Source organism: Plectrocnemia conspersa, unplaced genomic scaffold (assembly GCF_051122295.1).
Source record: "Plectrocnemia conspersa isolate PC_06_02 unplaced genomic scaffold, ASM5112229v1 ptg000003l, whole genome shotgun sequence".
NCBI classification, from domain to species: domain Eukaryota; kingdom Metazoa; phylum Arthropoda; class Insecta; order Trichoptera; family Polycentropodidae; genus Plectrocnemia; species Plectrocnemia conspersa.
In genome coordinates this window covers 15,479,435-15,501,428 of record NW_028277167.1, presented here as the reverse complement: position 1 = coordinate 15,501,428, position 21,994 = coordinate 15,479,435, and the positions used below count along the sequence as shown (strand labels likewise).

General features: G+C 31.6%; 1 protein-coding gene across 50 annotated transcripts in view; it reads right to left on the bottom strand.

Annotated features, from left to right (window-relative positions):
* Nucleotides 1-21,994, bottom strand: part of tou (bromodomain adjacent to zinc finger domain 2B toutatis) — a 104,976-nt gene that overhangs the window by 49,880 nt on the left and 33,102 nt on the right. For 13 of the 50 annotated variants that reach the window (XM_088182645.1, XM_088182638.1, XM_088182613.1 and 10 more), the window contains exon 2: nucleotides 18,156-18,361. The exons of the other annotated variants lie outside the window; for them this stretch is intronic. The gene's annotated coding sequence lies outside the window, so the exon portion shown is untranslated. The remainder of the gene's footprint in view (nucleotides 1-18,155; nucleotides 18,362-21,994) is intronic. 50 annotated transcript variants of the gene reach the window in all.

The window sequence follows — 21,994 nt, the reverse complement described above, 5'->3', positions numbered from 1 at the left end:
ATCGCTCGTTTACTTTATAAGTTAAGGAAACGTTAAAAAGTACAAGTACATACTATTTGATCATTTTATGCCCCGATTTATGCGATATTTCCTGGAACGTATCTACCGCGTAAATCGATCGATTAACACAGGTTAGGTTTTCATAAATTTTCCAAATATCAATTAAAAATAAAATCGAGCTAGGTCGTAAGATCTGATTGTAAGCTGTAAATATATAATGTTATAATCAATAAAATATGTCAATGATATAAATACTGATTTCAGTCTGGTGTGTCACTACTTACTTAGTAGTTGTGATTGTGTTGATATTGGGCTAAAGCTCGTCAAGTAGCAGCGGAAGATTTACAATATGTAAAAACAATGGTTCAAACGTATGATAGCTAAAATATAAGATTAAAATCATATTTTTGATTTATACTATAGAATAAAATCAATTCTTAAAATTTATGAGCCATTCAATGTTAAGGATGTCAAGGTCATGTATTCGAGTAACGAAAAAGTCAATGAGGAATCTTATAAAGACCTTTTTATTTAATTTTATGATTTGACGTCCAGATCAACCTTAGCCCTCATGCGCAACAAGTTTCAAAAAGTTAATGAATGCACTGTCCATTTATATGCAAACGCACATCAACGTCACATAAACTGCGGTTAAAACCGTTATCTCGTCGAGTGATAATATTACAATTGAATCATCGTACGAATGCAAAACGTTTTCGGCAATTTGCCATTTGAACAATGAGTTACGAGGGGAATAAACAGTAACTAACATCAACAACAAAACTGAGTAGCTGTTGCAGAACGGGACAACAAACACAATGAATTCTCGGATATGTGGAGCATAAATAAACGATACATAAAAACTTAAAAGGTTTCATCACGGTGTGTGATTTCTTGAGTCTTGACGTGTAACAACGTCAACGTGTTTGTAAACACAACGCAAATATAAGATAGGATAACCACAAAAGATACACCTTATTTTGCTGTTATCAACTAGTTAAATAATTAAGTTGACTACTAAAAGCATCTGATTAATGTTTCAATCATGTTTGTGTTGTTTTAAGTTAACCTATATGATAAATAGTTGAGTTAAGTCAAACTATAACACAACAAAGAAGAGTATATATGTATGTAAATATAATCAAAACTTAACCAATATACCAAGCAATGTTTACCTAATTCTTACACAAACATAATAGTTCTATAAACTGCTCTTGTACATAATATTGTTCTTTAAAAATATCCAAAGAGAAAAAGCTAGTAATTAAAATAATTTTATATAATCAAAATCGGTGTTTATGCTAATATGGTTTATTTTCCTGGAATTCAGAGTGAAAATCCGAGAAGGTTTTCATTTTTAGAGTTGTAAATTAATCTTTAAATAGCTTTTCATTACTTAAAGCTCTTCATTTATGAATTTTATAAATTAACATGAAATGATCGTTCTGAGAAAAAAGTATATTGTATAATTGTTGTATTCACGTCGCTGTTTAGCTTAATTACTAGAATTCTGAAGAATATAATTATAAACTTGATTAAATATTTTATTAATAACATCTTAATAACAGAGACAAAGTTTTTATTCAAAAAACAATACTTATACATGCTAATATAAATGAAATAACCAATTTTCGCATTTCACCATTATCTCACAGTTACTTTTATAAATTTGCGTATTATAATAATATATAACCAACATCGTACCAATTGTATAAATTATACAACTTAACAGACGATCTAATTTAATACATACCTAACTTTAACGATAAAAAAACTACGATTACGTCTGTGCCTATATTACGTATCGGCAATAGTGGGTGCTGTTTCTGAGGATTATTTCAATCCTGGGAGTCAGGATTGAAAAATTGTAGAATCCTAGAAATTTTAAGGTTTTGAACATAACAATGGAAGATATTAAAAAAAATGTCATCACGGACATTTTTATATTTTCTCGTCCCGGTTTTTGAAACGTAAATCCCAGGAGTCGGGATTATAACAACCAGAAAATTCAGAAAAGGACCAACGAATCAGCAATATATTTTTTAAATTCTGAGAGATCGAAACTAGTGATAATTATATAATTATAATTACGGTAAATTATCACAGATTAGGTTTTCTTAGCTTTTTCTAATCTCACGGATGAATATCGTGATGAATAATTACAAGTGACATATATTGATTAAAAACTGTTGGTGTCTTACTACTTACTTACTTAGTAGTTTTTTATTGTGTTCACCCCGTTGTAACACATTGTACTAACGCAGTGAATATCACGCCTTCCACTTTTTATCCAAAACACACCGATGCTTTACTCGCACAATCGTATTGTAGGAGTTGACAACCAGTTACTGTGATATTACATATATTTTATTTTGTGCAAAATAGACCGAAATATTTATTTTATAACCGAATGTGAGACAGACGAAAATCCTTGAAATGAGCATTGCCGCTTCAACAAGAACAAGCGAGACAACGAAAATTCTTACGTCGCTTTCTAAAGGCGTAGGCGTATTTCGCTGTTCTACGAAGCGACTGCAGCGACTGGCTGGAAGATCGCTGCACATATGCGATTGGCCAACAAGCCTTTAACCCCTAAAGTATATAAGCTCAGACTCTGATGAGGAGAGGCAGACAATCAGAGAGGAAGACATTCGGAGAGTGAGTCACCAGCAGCCACCCGAAGAGACCAACAGACGCGCCCTCAGTGACAGACGCAGAGAGACGACCTGGAACTCCAGAACGACCTTCGCCGCAAGAAGGACTACCTCCTGACGTTCGCTGCAGGCAGCCACAAGAACCCTAAGGATAATCGCGATAATCATCCGTCGCACTCATGTAAATATATCAATAAAAAGTCTTACTAGATTCACATTGAGTCTCATTGGCCGCGAGGTTAATCACCCCTAGGGCCACAACCCCTAAAACCATTAGAGTAAAACTCCGTTAATCTTGATGCAAAAAATACATTAGGGGATCTTTTTATCTGCTCTATTGCAGCAATTTTTTACCATTTAAATTTTTTGCAGTGATCTGAATAAAAGATAATCGGAAAGAGCAAGGTCTGGAGAATAGGTTGGGTGCTTGATAGCATCACAATTCAATTAATTTAGCTTATGTTGGGTCATCATCGCCACATGTGTTCGTGCGTTATCGTGATGAAATACTACTCCTTTTTGTTTACCAATCAAAGGCGATGTTTAATTTGGTCAATTGTTGACAATATTATTTCGCTGTAATTGTTTGATTACGTTCTAAAAGTTCGAAATACATTTGCAATCCCACCAAACACAAAGTTTACTTTTTTATGGATTTCAGCCTTTGAAGTCGTTAATGGGGCTTGTCCCGGTATACTTTAATGTATTTTTCGTGCTACGTTATTATACACAACCCATTTCTTATCTTTAGTAACCAATCGATGCAAAAAAGGGTCGTGCTTTTGTCTCGCACTCAAAGCGACACATAGTCAATAAATTGGCACGTGACAATTGAAGACATTTTGAAAAAAATATAATGACTACTGTACGCTGACTTGACCAAAACTGAATAGAAAGTAAAGCGGTAGTATCATTTATACAAAAGGACATTTGAAAACAGATGTTATCATCAGTCCGAGAAAAAAACTGTTTGCTAGGATCATACAAAAACGTCAAAACTTTTGCATCAACCCAATAAATAAACGTTCGTACTTTAACTTAAAATACTTTAACCTTCTTTCTTAGCCTTAACATTAATACTTGGTCTTAACAATTAATATAGTGGCTAATATTTTAATACTACATAATGGATTTTCATTAAATAAGCAATAAAATTATTTTATAAAGATATAAAATACTGCAATTTTATAAAATATAATATTTTTTAACATGAAATAATTGGCGTATTTAAAATCGGTTAATTTAGGATACGATACTAGTAAATAAATAATGATTAGACATATGACATTCTATAAATGCGAAGGATAGACAATATTGATAATCAAAACAAAAAAATCGTATAAATGTACCTCTATTTACATGTAAAGCAAAGTTGAAAGTTTTATAAGAAGACCGCGACAATTCTGGAGAATAGAATCGCATCAGGTAGTGCTACTCTTGGGAGATTGATCCGGTGGAACGAGGAATTCAAGCTTAAGAATCGCAATACATTTAGAGCTCGTATATGTAAATAGTCAAAATCAATAAAGCAGAGCATCGCACAATGAATGATGCAGAATTTTATTCTCGGAAATACATTTTCTATAAAAATATACACCAATTAAGTTATGTAGGTCGACCTAACATGAAAATACGCTTTGCAACAGAACGATCTAATTGTTCATTAAAATCAAATACAAATACGCGAATGTATTTTGCCAATTATTGAATAAATAATTAAGCCTAACGTAAAATTTATGAACGTGACATCAAAGCATGTAGTTGTCGTATTGTGTGTGAAAGGAAAAGGGCGAAAATATGTATTAATTATTTAAATCAGTAAGGTTATCAATAAATCTTTTGGCATTTATAATACTTCTTTATTCAACTTTACTTTGAATTTAAAATTAAAACTAGTAAACACGTATTTTGAAGCTGGAGAAGGTTACATAATTTTTAATTATGTTTTTCTGTTTTTACCAGCTTCGCTCATTACTAATTAAAGGAAGTTTAGATAATTGGAAACAACTGAGAGAAAGTTTATATAAATTAAAAAGGGTTGGTAAAATTATATGGTTATATAAATCATTTTAGAACATGCCTTTAAATTACGCAATATTCATCAACTTTTTTGACGCAAACCAAAACTCGCGTGCTGATCTCAAAACGCACGATATATAATGCAATTAAAAATCCCTAATCAAGTAATTAGAATCGGTATAAAATTTATAACAGAAAATTCCAGTATTATTTAGTGAATTCACAATGAATCCGAATGTACGTGCAATTGACCCGTAACTAAAACATTGTTACAAGTTTGTAACGGCAAGTCTGCACGTACTTGGGATAGTATCGTTTTCCCTATTACAAGTGGTTTAATCTCTATTCTAATTGTGGAAATTCAGCGTTTGATCAATGCAATCGTGAAAGTGAGACAATAATTGACACGATCAACAGCGTAATCTGTATAAAAATGAATAATTGCAGATTTTTGTTACCTCTTCGACTCCCAATTCTATACGGTTGATTACGGTATTGATACTAATATTGATTCTAAACAGGGACGCCCCTTGAATTTGGTCAGAAAAATGCATGTCAATAAAATAAAAATAGTATGAATTTTTACGAAATCTAAATATTAAAAAAATTAACACTGACTGACTAACTTTTGCCCTCCCCTCTGAAAAAACGAGGTCCCTGCGTTTGACACTTTGAACATGCGTGTTTATTGACAGCTGTCTGATTTACAGTGCTGCCAACATATGAAACTTGAATTCGATCACTCTGCCAATTCTAGACGTTAATATTACTAGCTGATATTTTGCTTTTCAAAAAAATATGTAACAAGTACAGTTAGGTACAAAACAATAAAAAAAATACGTAAGGGAGTTGTAACATATAAATGAACAAACAATAATATTTAGTATTTGCATCAAAGGATAAAAAATCGTCGCGATGTGGACTAGGCGTGGCTTATCAAATAGGTCTATTCCCATATAGTAAATTTCTATATTATGTAAAAAAGATTTTTTTAAAAAACGTAATTTAAAATCATATGGAAGATTGCTTCGGGAAATATAACCAAACACCGAGTATATAAATATATAAGTAATTGTAATGTAAATACATAGATATATTTAGTGTTTCATATATCAAAGTAATAAAAAAACAACATTAAATTCCGAGCGATTAAAAATATGTTGTGTGAATTACAATGGTGAACAATTAAATAAATACTTTTACAAGGGTAGAGAGAAACATTTGTACTTTTGTCATTTTATTCTCAGGTGGTTTTTTTCGGGTAGTGGTCCCAACATCTGGAATGAGTATAGGATATACCCTAAATAAATGATATATAAATAATAGGTAAAAAGCTTAATTTTTGTCATTAAATAAATTGGACCGCAGTGGATTCAATAAGATTTTTTTTGTCCGGTAAAGGTTAATGGATCGGAAGGAGAATCCTATCCTAGTTTAGGACTATTGAGTCGCAGAAGAGCAGGCTTATGTGCCATGACGCATCAAAAATATGAAGAATGCGTTGCAATGAATCAGGCACGCAGCCTAGCATCGAAGTGCTTCGCTCCGATTCGAAGTAGACGAACCGAGGGCTGATCAGCAGCGGGCGACCAAATCGGTCCTCGCGGAGGAGTCCGATATGTGCGTGAACCGGTCGCTTTCACCGCCGATTCGTAATTCGAACGCGTCCGGCGGTCGTCTGTCTCGTTCTCCTCCTTCCTCCTCCTGTACCACGTATATCTACGCGTGTATACTACATACACACAATTTAGCCGGCACGGATCGATCCGCGCGCTACTATTCCGCCGACGAAGGCGAACGGGTCATCTCCTCAGCGGCTCTTTTTTCGTTCCGTTCGCACGATGACAAAGAGCGGTCGAGTTTCTCGACACGTCGCCGCCGTCGGCCATTGTTTGCTAGTGATCGCAAACCTTTTCGGCGAATTGTGCCAAACGGCGGAAATGGATCAGACTTACGTAAGCAAGCCTATGTCAAAGTTACGAATAAAATCAGTCGAATAGTTTTTGAGTTATCACGAGTAACAGGCGACTTGCTATTGTAACAGTTACACACTGGTGTAAAAAATAATTCATATCATAAAATTCATACAGAAATTGATGGTTTTAATTCCACTATATTATGCCGAAGAACGGTGTCTTCAGAGAAAAAAAAGACGATATTAAACTTGTTTCATGATCATAAGATAATAATCAAGGATATATGTTTTCATGATTGGGCGAGTTTTTAATACAATTGGATAAGAATACCGTTTGTTAATCCTCTAAATGTGAGCATTATTTTTAAATAGATGATCCTAAAATAAATTATAAAAGTACATAATATGACATGCATTGGAATGTGTTCAAGTTCACAATCAACATAACACTAGAAGTTTCTCACTAAGTAATTACCATTAAAACTTTTTACAACATAACTTAATTTAACAGCTCGGTCTATTGAAATTGGAGTTTGGGCACCTAAAACAAGATGTTCTCGGGTAATATATGTGTATATTAAATTTGAGTTTGGTTTTGTCGTAGTTACAGATACTTGAGATTAGTATGTTCTCGCGAAATATCTTTCCGCATGCTAATGAGTGTCCGATAATGTCATGAAGTTTTTTAACCCATTCCCGGTCATGCCCGAGTTAACTCGGAAATTTGTTTTTTTGTTAATTCTCATATCAAAAATCAGCAAATTAATCGAGAAAATATCATAGCCTTTTTTTGGTAAAAATTAAATTTGTAGGAATGTTTTTAATTGTTTTACAACATTAGATTTTTTATACCGCTGCATAGGAAAGGGTGGGTCTGTGCCAAACATTTTTGAGCTATTTAAAAAAAGTACTGTGACCAGGAAGTGGTTTTAATGATAGTATAAAATAGAGATTACAATCCAAAATTTTCAAAATTGAATTTTCTGGATTTTTAAAATTTGGATTATAAAAAAATTAAATTAAAAAAACATTATATAAGAGGAACACAATACATCATATTTAGACTTTTAAAATCATATATATTGATTTGAGTTATATATTCCGCTTTTGTGGATTTTTTATATCATTTCAGAGGTTATTTTTAATAAAATTAATACAAAATGTTTTTTGTTACGTTATTTTATTTCGTACTCTTCACAAGAAATCACAAAAATACATATTATATAAATATAATATTTTTTATTTATTATTTCTTCAGTTATATACATATGTATGTAAATATACAACTATCTGGGGTACCTCAAAATAGTTAAAGATGAAAGAAAAATATTTTATATTAATTTTATAAAAAAAGTATTGAGTCTATGAATTGATATAAAAACAATTACATAAAAAATATGTAAAATAAATTTACAAAATTTAATAATAGAAAAGTGTTGAATAAATTATGAAAACATACTCACACAAAAAATAAGTAAAATAAATCAAAGCAATACAACGTTAAGAATACTGTTGTATTCTTGTAATCTATAATTTACTATAAATGCATAAATAGCAACAAAAATAATTTTGGAAATATACGTAAAATTAACTCACTCAAGAAATTAAAAAAAAATATGTACAAATTAGCTCACTACTCAAAGGGTCAATAGCGGTCTAATTAGTTTTTTATAAGTTAATATTGTACCTGTAATGCCAATGCTCTTTTCTGTGAAATATCGGTCTCGGAGCCGCAATGGCGACAAGCACTTTTGATTTGATTTTAAATATTCCTATGTAATCCGATTTACAATTTTTTTCAGTTCTGTAGGGATATTTGTAATATAAATGTAGCTGGTTTAATACAGCCTGCATACATAAGTGAGTCGATTAGTATATAGCAGGGCCGGCCAACAAGTCGATCGCGAAACAACGTATCAAAATATTCACAGTTGATAATCGTGCGTGTCATCTACATATATAAGCATGCGGTTAGAGATATTTTGTCGCGGTTGAATTTTCAAAACGCGTATAAACATTATTGGAAGTGTTGTTTCCGACGCTAGTAGCGAGTTTAGCGGAAAGGATCAGAATCTTGCCAGTTCGCTTTACCCGCTGCGGCCTAGTGACTGTGTGTCGCGGTTAAATTTATTATTATTATTAGCATTGTATTGTTAAATATTCATATTGTGTTTTTTTTATTAATACTAATTTGGAGTAGATCATAAACAATACAAAAAAGGCAAAAACGAATTAGTCAATTCTGTGTCATGATTTAAGAGAAATATTAGTGTTTGGCTTATGGCGCATTAAACAATAACCAATAAAATAAAATTCAGAGCGCCATTTAAAATATGTTAAATTTAATCTAATTTTCCTATTAATAGTGAAAAAGAAGTAGAAGTTATAATAACTAAAATCAAGATTAATTACATAACAAAAGATGTTTTCAAAGCCAATCGAGTTATCAAATAGCTAAAATAACAAGATTGTTAAGTAATAGATTCATATTTTGCATACTTCAAAAACCAAAACAGAATAATAAAAAACATTCAATATATAGAAATGGACGTATAGAAAAAAATAACCAAAATTTAAATGAACATTCCATGAAATATTATTATCGATGTGTTTTATTTTCCTTACAATTGAATCAATCGTCAGATATCGGTGATATTGATTAATAACTAGTTTTTGTTATAATGATTTCTGCAAATATTTTTACTAAACTATTGAGAATAAATCTCCTGATTTTATTGATTTGGCAGAAGAAATGAAAGTACAAACCACACATAACCCACCACTTTATGTACATTGAGTCATCTATAGAGAAACGTTTAAAATTACCACCACTCGATAGCATTCATAAAATGTCGAAAATGAAATGTTAACTTTTCAACGTCGCCAGGGTTGTCAAAAGCAAATTGTGCCTTTGTAATTTTTAATAACAATGGCTGGCATTGCGGTGGTATATTACGCCAAGGTACTTTGGCACATAAAGGGTTAAACCAAACTGAATCGAAAAAAGGATCAAAAGCAGCAAAAGCAAATTTTATTCAACAATATAGTATTTTTCATGATAAAAGGGTTTTAGATTTTACTATGAATTCATTTCTTGCCCAAATAGCTTAAATATGCTTTTTATTTTATATGACGATTTTATAATCTAAAAAGTCGAAAAGTTGGCTACCGCTGGTATATAAGATACTTTACCATAAATATAACAATGCCATCATATTTTTTAATCTTTCTTTGTAATTTGCAACTTTTAGCCCAATGTGTTATAGCGGGGTAAACACAGTCAACACCCACAAGTAAATAGTGAAACACCAGACTGAATCAACAGCTGTAAATCAGTGACTTATATTTTATTAATTATAAACTATCATTACAGCTTACAATTAATAAATGTCACTATGCACACCTTAGCTCTACTTTACATGAATTAATTATAACGATATTTGTCAATGAGATCAGGAAAAAAATATGATGGATCGGAATTTTAATTATATAATATTCACTAATTTCGATATTAAGAGACACGCTAGAAATTAAATAACAATATGGTTCAGATGACATTTAAATAACAAATAACAACAAAGTAAATCTTCTTTTTAAAAAAACTACATAGTGTTAATTCTGGTTAGTGGCCTAAAAAAAGGTCATTCGCGAGAATATTAATTGTTATCATTATTCACATATCTCAAACAATTTAAAAAAAGGGCTTACGTGGGATTTAAGTAAACGACATTTCAATTGGTAAACAATGACTTAGGTACTGGTATTGAAACATTATGTTCTCATAATGAAAGCGTTTCTCAAATATATTTATATGCACGTGATATTGTGTTGACTAATTAAAAGTAAGATAAAATTTCTTATGATGATTTTCTTTAACTAAATGAACAAAAGGAAGCAAAGCAATTTACTCTCAAATAGATTATTGTGATTGAAAAGCAGTGAAAATGAGCATTAAACCAACCGACAATATCTAAATCCAAAGAAAATGGGTTAATCACGTCAAATTACTAGGTCACTTACTCAGTCGATCGCAAAAATAAACATTCATTTTATAGATTTACATCTCTTGGTGATTTTCCCCGCTTTCATCGCCTTGACCAAATACTGAGAAATAACCGTTAAGTCGGTCGGGGTCAGTTATCCTATGACCTACGACTCTCATTCCACAAGAACCCAACCTTACATGATTGACAATATTAACACAGAAATTTCAGAAGGTCTGGAAGTATAAGATTAAACTTGAACATCGTAAAAATTTCAACAATAACTGTTTTGAATAAATAATTGTTTATACATATATATTAATAATGGGTAAAACGTTGAATAAACGTATTTACATCATAATTATCATATAAAGCTATCCCTCAATTGACGCAGTTAAGAAAAAAACTTAAAATAAAAATACACCAAATTAATCATATATGGTTGATATATAAACGCATGGTTTAAATAATAGCTTACTCCTAGTTATTACACTTGACCTACATCTGGAACCTCTTCCAATTCCCATGCAGTGTATCCTGAGTTGCTATTTTTAATGCAGCGTGTCGCTGAAGATTTTGCTTGTTTACTTTATAAGTTAAAGAAACGTGAATACTATTCCATCGTTTTAATACAAATTTCGTTCTGATTCTATTTATTTGATATTTCCTAGAACTATATTGTTTTATTAGTATTTTTGTTGTTTGTATGGTACTCACAATAAATAATGAATTATACCCAAAATCCCATTCAGCAATCGCATATGGAGATTTTATCCCACGCGAATGTTAAAAACCAGTTTTGTTAATCGTTTGCAACGATCTAAAGTTATATTGATGGCTGAATCATCAATCAAATAAAACGCAAGACAAATATTATGACAATAATAAATTAATTACCGTGAAAGAATTGTGTCGGTTTTATGGTTATTAGAAACGTTCGCACAAGCGTCAGATACTTATTATACCATCATACTGGATAATAATGACTATGAAATCGAATTTAACTTATAATTGCGTTAATCGTAAAATCTATATGAAGTAGAAATGGAGATTATAAATAAAACAAAAGGGCAAATTGCCGCTATTAATGGCAGTGACACGCATTGGAGCAATCTATTCAATTGGGCAATAAATAATTAAACCGTGTATAATCATATATAAATAGTTTAGCTCATGGGGTGTTGTTATATTACGCTTTGTTACATAACAGTGAGTATTCTACTGGTTTCGTGATCTATCCTATATTATATGAGCCCTACGAAAGCCTTCAATCAGTTCTGCAATTTTTATCTTCTGACAATGAATCCAAATACCATTAAAATCTGAATTCAGACATATTTTCAAGTATGTGTGCTAGAGAATTGGTCTATCTGTAAAAGGACGAAAATCTGAGATAACTACATGTGGTATTCGATCTCTCAGGTTTTATGTATATGTTCCCATTAAAATACAAAATGCAAATGGAGCACAAATAATAGTGTTTAATGCCTAACATACGAGGCTGTAAAAGCGTATCATTAGAGTGCTGGGCTTAATAAAAATCCGTCGTGCAAAGGCCGCAAGAATTATGTAGATTTCTGTGTATAAAAGTGTGTGAAAACAATGTAATTTATTTTTTATTATTTTAACATCTAATATTTGCGAATTTTTAATTATTTAATATTTCAAACATAATAAGAAATAATTTTTATTTTATTTTCATGAATATAAATGTTTACCCCACTGTAATACATTATGCTAACGTCCGTCATGATACAATTGAACTTTACAATTAATAATTATTTTTACAGTGTCTTAATGTAGAACAAATATCATTTCGATATGACAAAAACTAAAGCAGTTATCATGTCATCAACTATTTACTTAGTAGTTGTTGAATGTGTTTACCCCGCTGTAATACATTGGGCTATCGTCCGTCATATTGCAAATGAACTTTGCAATATATAAATAAAATATTTACTCACAAAAAAATAATTTAAATTTGTTACTTCAAAACGGTTCGATAACAATTTTCCATGTATCGGACAAAATTATTTTTATAAGTTCAAAAATAGCTTTTTAGAAAGAAAAAACAAATGAATTGTGCAAAATTTAAAATATGATACATACAAGATCTATTTTTAGAACAAGTTTTATGTCGATATTTACGGCATTTATTCTCATAAATAGCAGACAGGTAAAGTCAATTTTTATTTATATTTTAAAAAGCTTTTTTAACCAAGCTACGAATTTTCTAATATTTTGAAATAAAGTGGCAGATCTGGCTAAGACTATTTTTACAAAAAAAATTATTTCGATAAAAATAAGATAATTCTAATACGAGTGTATTTAAAAAATATATTACCAGGGTAATGTTATATTTGTCTATTTTTTCTGAAGAACTTACACTTGATTTCTACAGAAGTTTAAAAATCAGAAAGATAAGTAACACCTGACTGATCTTTGCAAATACAATTTAATAACTTACTGTTTAGGTATAAACATAAGCTACCTAAACATATAATATATTAAGAAACGAACCGTCCGAGAAGATTCATGATCTGCATTCAGGTGTTTACTGCTGTGACACCTGCAAGTCCCCGGAGAGAGTGGGGGCGCTAAATATTCGGTTTAAAATCTGCCTAAGAGTCTACCATAGCACTCAACATTGAACCAAAAATGGCATGTAAACCTTTTGTGCGAGTATAACCATTATTATAAACGGTTAAATAGTTATAAGATAAAATTGCATTTAAAATATTTTTCGACAACTCGCCGAAATTGGTATAAAAATTGTTGATTTTAAAAGAGATTTTTGTCTACTTTCCTAATAATTTAGACTAAGTCAATAATTTTAGGAAACTGAAAATGTTATAGATTAATAATATAAAAATGTATTACACCCAAAATGTAAACTTATTAACAAATAAAGAACCTGTTGAATTAAATTTTAATTTCTGAAGAACCTTCTGATCTATGTATGTAATAATGTTTCAATTTAATAACAGATTAGAATATCTTAAACTAAGAGAAAGAAAGAGAAGTAAGAATTATTCTGAATACTTTCTTAGCACTTAATAAAAAAATAGTTTATTACTTAATGCAATTAATTTATATCCATGTAAACATTTTTGGATAATAAATATTCAATGAGCCTCATTCACTTTGATTTAAATCAAATTCGCATCGATACTCTCTAGGACCCCTCTGAAGACACACATAATCCCTACCTATAATCATGAATGGCATACGCTAGAAAATCATTTATATGTAAAAGAATAAATAAGATAAACCTATTTCGAACGTATGTATTTAAAAATTAGATAATTCTATAAAATAGCTATTCTTTCTACACATTTAAACCTATTTATATATATGTGAATATAGGTGTATAATAAGGAGTTATAAGTAACATAAGGTATTTTAAAATAATAATCGATTAAGTTATTTTATTATTGCCTACTCTTTCTGAAGAGCCCCCTTTTGATCTATGTATGAAACAACATTGATTTAATCACATGTTTGCTCGCGTGTTATTTTTATCCTTGGCAACTTATTGTATAATCAATTAATAAAAAATAAAGATACCTCTAATTACCAAAAACCGCTTTAGGCTAACGCCTGTTATGTTACAGCAGTAGATATAAAATAATAATAAATAAAAATAAGCAACAGTTGTTCATAAGGCAGCGAAAAAAACTTTTAGCATTAATACTATTAATTATCCGCTTAGACGCGGTACTTCATTGGTAACTTTTGAAATTATACCAGCGTATTGTCTTACTCTAACGCACACAATTCCATAGATCACATCAATTACTTGTATTAGTTTTTGTACAACATATTATTTTTTTATAACATATACTGTACAAAAGTATAATTAAATTGTTAAAAAAAACTCGATGAAATTTTTAACTAAAAATATAAGGTACTGTCGTTTGTCTAAAAAAAAACGCAGCGCATTTTCAATAGACTAACGGTACAAAACGCCCCTCGTTTGCAAATTGGCGCCCCGGGCATTCGCCCTTTCAACCCGTAACCATACACAACACAATGGAGTACAGCCCGAGACAGTTCCGGAAACTAGGTTCAGAAACGTTTCGACCATTATTAAAAAAATAGCAATTAAAACGCGAACTGTAATTAGGGTAGCTGGGAAAGTTCCAACGCGTGTATTATGAATGTATCATATTACATTTTTTGCGGGGAATCTGTCAAACCGATCGGAGTGATGTCGTGCCACAGTTCCAATTACGAGAATGTTGTTTCTCCGGTCGAAAACACCACAATTTACGAGCACCAAAGAGACTCGCTTGTGTGACCTTTAAAATAATGGAATGACCGGATAATCAAGAGTAAAGGTAACGGTTCGCTATACACGCACTCGTCGTAAAACGATCGCCATTGTCAGATAAGAATACGATTTAACACGAAAAGATTTAGCATTCTCAATATATTGATATTTGCAGAGCATCAAAGGTAAGTGCAATACGTTCAAAATGGCAATAACGGTACAAAATCAGCACCGAAACTCAAGATGGAGCATCATACGAATCTAGTAATTTGTATCGTATTGTTTCTCACGAGAAATGCTACGAAATAACACATCATTAGTTGAATGGTAGAGTTAGCAGACAGTTATTAGTTCATTCCCTCAATTTATACTATGTGAATCTACCTTATACGAAGACGTCAGATTTCACGATAAACTATCCAATATGACGCTTTGAGTTTGATTACACTGGTTCTCTCAAACTCCATCTATTTGAATAATATTTATTTTTTACAGGTGGAGTACAACAATTTATGACAATTTGTGCCTTGTGGATGACACTACACTGACCGCTAAATCTACAAATGATGTATGAATCACTCTTTAGTATAATGAAGTGGACTTTTTGAGATGAATTAATAAAAAACCAAGATCATAATCATTGACTGAAGAATCACGATCTCGAAATCATTCATAAAAAATAACGTGCCACAATAGTTTTCAATAGACATGCTTTTACAGTTAACTATCGTAGTTAATTTTTAATCTTATTTGAGTGATCCGTTTATTTTGCGCAAAAAGAGAAACTGTTGCTTAATTTCATAATCAATTTGATTCTTTTATGATACTGACATAATGAACGGGGAAAGTGTGATGGTGAATTTAAAGCAGGAAGAAGTAAAAGGTCATCCATTGCCACTGATTCGTTTTGATTAAAGAACATCATTGTATCCAGAAATGTTATTTATGAAACGGTTATGCCATTAAAAATTTGAAAAAAAAGTTCTGGAATTGATAGATTAGATTGATTAAGCACCTTTCTGGAATTTATTACCAACATTTTACATAGAGTACCATATTTTGAAAAATTGAATCCATATGCGTTTAAAATAATCAGCAACTTAATAGTTTAACTAAGCACATACGCATTAATTTTAATATGAAAGAATGTACGGATCTTCTAATGTTAGATATAGAAAAAGCTTTCGACATTATATGGCATGACGGTTTGATTCATAAACTATACAAAAACAAAGGTCCTGACTATCTGCTACGCTTAATATGTTTATACCTGAAAAGTAGAAGCTATGTTGTTTCACTAAATAATGAACACTCAATCCCAAGTAAAATTTCATCTGGAGTTCCTCAGGAAAGTTGGCTCAGGCCGTTCCTCTTTATCTTGGATACAAACGATATCCCAAAAATAAAAAATACGCGTTTATCTCCGTACGCTGACGATACCAATCGCGAATAAATTACAACAAAAAAATCTTTGAGAAGTGGATAATTAAAATCAACCAAATTAAAACAATTATTTTCACAAAGCGTAGACAAACTTTGCCGCCACCTCGTAACGTAAAATGGAAAACAGGCGATAAATACCTGGGCTTACACCTGGATTCCAAGCATAAATTTAATAAACATATTTTAAAGGGCTTGCCGCCATTGCGGTACAATTAATTAGACCAATTTTAACATATGCCTGTCCGGTGTAGAGTAACATCAATAATATTATTTTTTAATAAATTGCAAGTCATTCAAAACAAAGGTATAACAATAATGTATAATACACCTTAATATAATAATCTTTAAAAATGCATTAATCTCCAAATACCAACCATTAAAGAACACTGTTATTTTCATACCAAAAAATATATCACGAAACCACACTAACTCACTAATCTCCTGTATCGGTAACTACGATAAAAACAACCTTCAATTTCAATAAAAGCATAAAATGTCCAGTTCTCCAATGAAATACATATACCCAAATTATCACTTAATTTATTGGTTTTATTGATTACTGTATTTTTCTTTTTCTTTCGCTTAAATTATAATCATAGACGTTTTGTAGCTAATAACAAATTGTAAACATGAAAATGGTTATAAATCTGTAACATCTACATACATATATTATATATAATTAGCATGACTTTAAAATTATTTGTTATTTAATAAACTTGTTTAAAAAAACTGAAACAAAGTTTAGGCAATCAAAATTTCTGCGTACGTTGGGTGCCGATAAAGAAAGCTGGCGCGAGACATCTATGACGTTGAAATCAAGAAAGTCGTACCGAGTCTATATTTAAGTTGAAAATTAAAAAAATAATAAAGCAGTAAATTATACTAATATGGAATAATAATATATTATGGAATATATACTAATATTACAATTTCTATGATAATGTCGAATATTTAACTGCATTTTCTTTGAATTAATATGACGACATCTAATTGGCCGCGCAGTAAAAAGAAATTTTTAAATAAACTGTTAGTTTCCATAAATAAAATAAATACGAGCAACGTATTTATTTAGGTAAGTATTTTTTTTTAATAATTAATTAAAACTAGACTGGAAGACGCTTAGACCAGTGGTATAGTCGGTGACTAATACCTGAAAATACCTGGTTTAAAACCACATGTGAACCTTAGTGTTTTTAAATTTCTATAGTGCCTAAGAGAGTTTTTAAATTTCTATAGTGCCTAGTGCGTATAGGGATATATTTCGTAAACTAACTTTGTCGGGCACTAGTGCACACTATGGCGCAATGCCACGACTACTGGGCACCAGTGAATACAATAGTAGTTAACATGTTAACAATGACCTATTAATCGACTGGCCGATCTAGGATATAATTTATAAATATAGGTCATACTGCCATTGCTGCACGCAAAAAAATACCACTATATGGCGGCGGCTGTATCACGTTTTGCACTCATAATTTCGCAACTCGCGCTCGAAATTTTGCACTTACGCACATATTTTTTATTTATTGATTTTTTATTAGTATAACTAACAAATATTTAACTGCATTATCTTATTTATTTGTATGAATAAAATATTGATATTGGGTTATTAAAACAATATATTAACTATATAAATCCGCGATTCTAAAGTAATTGCTAGATATTGTATCATTAAAATATACAAACGCTGGCTTAAATATGTTACAATTAACAGAAATTCAGAAGACACAACTATAACTAGTGAATATTATTATAAGATAGATGTATGCGGAAATGCAATGCCCATAAGTGTTTGCTATTTCCTAGTAAAACTGAACTAATCATCGCAATGCTGAAATAGTAATAATGTTAAATCTTGCTCTTACAGTAATTGGATTGAAGAACAGCCGGGAATGAAACTGCACTCCATTAATTGGCCATTAAAATTCGTATCGACCCACAAGACACAAGAGGACCGAACCTCATCTCACATCCAGCAGCCATCATGCATATTTGCACACAACACACGCGTAACAACACTTGGCAAAAACTGTCTTATGCCCATGCGTGTCTCGGATCGAAACGAGCGTACCTGCAACAGAAAAAAACAAAAGTTAGTTAATAGCTCGCAAAACGAAACCGAAAATCGATTGAAAAAAGGTGAAATGAATAAAGTTATAGATAGAAAATCAGCGGCGGTGCAAGAGGACACATTTTAAAAGGAATATAAGAAAAATATTAACGGCTAAACTACAATGCTTCCAACAACTGCGAGTACCTGGATGAGAACCAAGAATTGTACAATGATCTCAAAGACAGACAGACTAGATTCACCTAAGCATGCTTATTGGTATTTCGCACTAGGTGATTATATAAGGTGGGCCATAAAGCTTTGCATTTTTAAAAATTCAATAAAAAAAAACTACGGGTTGTATGATAATGAATGTTTATTTTAATGAAAGAAAACAATTTGGAAGAGCATGTCTTATAAATAATGTCGTTTAAGTGTTCATCATCCCGCCGCGAGCAGTCATCAAATCCGGCACCTAGGTTTTGAAACACTATGACACATAGCGCGTGGGATGTTGGCTATCTCTTGACAAATGTTCGCCTTAAGCCGAGTTATTGTGGCTGGTTTATTTAAGTAAACACGACTTTTAAGATAACCCAATGAATAAAATCAAGAGGTGGTAAATTTAATTTGGGCTGCGGAGGGGGGGGGGGAGCATTGGATGTCATCTCGTATTGTTAAGAAACATTTATTTTATCCAAATTGGATATACCGGTGGTAAAAGTTAATGGCAGGTTGCCCATTATTGCACCAATTGGATCTTATGAATTTTAGATAGGCTTTGTATTATTATTATTTAGCGTTAAACCGGTCTTCTCATACTTTCTGAGCAACGATTTAATGAAATTAACACTCGGACGTTGATTCACACATAAGAATCGTTGTTTTACTGTTGTATTTGTTTCCCCCGTGAAGCGATCCATTGCAACTAAATTTCCAAAGACCAAACAACCGCGCGGTTTTCACTCAGAAGCGATTTAAAAAGAGCAAGAACTTATGGCCCACCATGTACAAAGCAAACCGTGCCCTCAAGCTCCACTATTGATGCGCGTATCGCAGAATTAATCGCAACATCTTAAGAGACTGTATATGTATTTTTTATGCTGATGAAATCTGTAGTCCACTTAAAAGTTAGCGATGTTAAAAAATTATAAAAATATTTTTAATGGAAGGTTGAAAACAAATTTCAGTGAATGCGATAGTCTTGCATTTATTTAAGCATATCAGCTAGTATGAAAATAAATCGTGCTGATGTTTTTGCTTTTATTTTCCTAAAAGCATACTGAAGGTCAGAAATTCGTCACATTCAGATTCATTAAAATGCATTTACTTAACAGTATCCAAACATCGAATCAATATTTGAGAAATAGAGACTGTGAAAAAAAATCATAGGAGATGCTCTCTATGATTTTTTTTAAAATGGTTGCCCAGTTTTTATATTATAACTAGAGGAACCGGCAGTGCTCCACTATTGCTATACTTGAGAATACATATATGTATATTAATTAAATAAATACAATTGAAATCAATTCATTCATTCAATTAAAATCACATGAATTAAATTGTGTGAAATAATTCATTTTTTCTATTTCATTGCTGTATTTTTTCTTGTTCTTCAGCTTTAGTGCCATCTGGATATTTTACAAAAACAATATCATGTGAAAAATCAATACTAATTTTATTTGAATTAAATAAATTCAAATTAATGAATTATTTACACATACAAATCGCTTGATTTTCCTACACGGGAGCATGCAACGTATAATTGACTATGAGAAAACATGGATTCTCTATATTCAATCCACATATTTGCAACGATTGACCTTGTAATACTAAATTAATATATATTTAAACAAAGTAAAATACGACGATAGCGATATGACATGAACATCGAAATGAGCGAGAGCGCGTTTGAATACAAAACTGTAAAAACAACAGCGCTACCTATCGAATTTCATTCGAATCGTTCTCTAAACACTCCCGGCCCTAATAAGAGCAAACTTTGAAAATTTCAGCGAAATCGGTCCAGTAGTTTTTGAGTCTATAGAGTACACACATACGAACCTTTTATTTATATAGAAGAAGATTAAGGCATGGGTTTATCACTATCAACCTGCATCAAAACAGCAGTATAAATAATGGAAGAATATGGGTTTACTACCACCCTAAAAACAACGTCGTTGCATTCCGTCGGGAAAGTGATTTTTAGGACGCGAAAGGAATATTGATCGTGGATTACTTTCCTAAGGATCAAATCATAACAGTCTTGCGAAAGTTGTAGGAGTTGTAATAAAGTGTAAAGACTTTACTATATACTATCAAAGTAGTATATAGTATAAGTTTTCTAACGTTTTACATTAAATAAAATAGATTGAAGTACCGCTACTGAGAGGCAGCTGCTTATTTATGCAAATGCGCCGAATCGAAACTGCACATCTCGGACCCATCATTTTGACGAACTTGACGCATGCCCCTCTATAATAAAAACAAGGGTGTAGCTTTGAAGCTATTATACACACATAGGAGAGCGAGAGGAGATTGCTCGGTAGCAAAAGGGGGAGTCTCCATGGTGATCATTAATAGAACAATTCGCGTTTTAAAAGCTTGCCAGCGCACGTTTTTATGCATTCGCGCGGCGTGCAGCTCTCGAAGGGCCCAGCATACACTAATAATAGATTCCAAAGTCGGCTTAGGAAATAGGAGAGCGAACGAGAGAGCGCAATCGTGTACCATCGAATGAGTCACCGCAAATCGGATCGAACGGATTTGTCTCCGTAGCACAAAATATGACAAACGCTGCTCGAAACAATAACTAGAGAGAGAGAGAGAGAGAGAGAGACACGGTCGGATAGAATTGAAAGATCCGAGAGGCCTGTCACGATCGATCACTCTCGGCGTATTGGACTTAAAAGGTATATATGTACATATATACAACCTTGATATGGAATTGAGAGAGTAGCAAAAAATAAACATCATGAAATGTTATAAAACATGTCCATCCATCTAGATATGCGTTTTGGATTTTGTACTTGTGAAATATTATATAATATTTTCGAAGAAGATTAGTTACATAACCACATACATACGTACCGAATAGAAATAACTTTGAAAATTCTGATTCTGACATTAATCGGTATTGTTTCAATACTCATCTGTAATTTGCAATAAGCAAGATTTGATCATTCGAAACCCATTAGTCTGTAGATTATATACATTATTACTTACGGACGAACGTATCGCATAAACACGAGAAGCATATACTGTCGAAATATCAACATACTGCTCAACCGATCCAAAGGAGTGTATCAAGACATCAATATCAATGTTGATATCGATATTATTACAATATATTTATAACTAAGAGCTTAGCATTTATTAGAAAATTAAATCAATTAGTGTATCACATAATGCAACCAATTAACACTCATGGAAATATATTTAGCTACGAAATACTAAATTTATACATTGGAAAATTTATAGCCTCATTCATTTCAGATTGATTGGCTTGGTTATTTTCAGCTAAATGGCTTCTAAATACAAATTATAACAAATTCGATTTGCAAGCGAGAAACACGTTGCCAAGACTAGGACAAACTAGAATATATTTGCATGCAAAAACTAGGACATATTTGCACCTATAGCGCACGTAGTGCA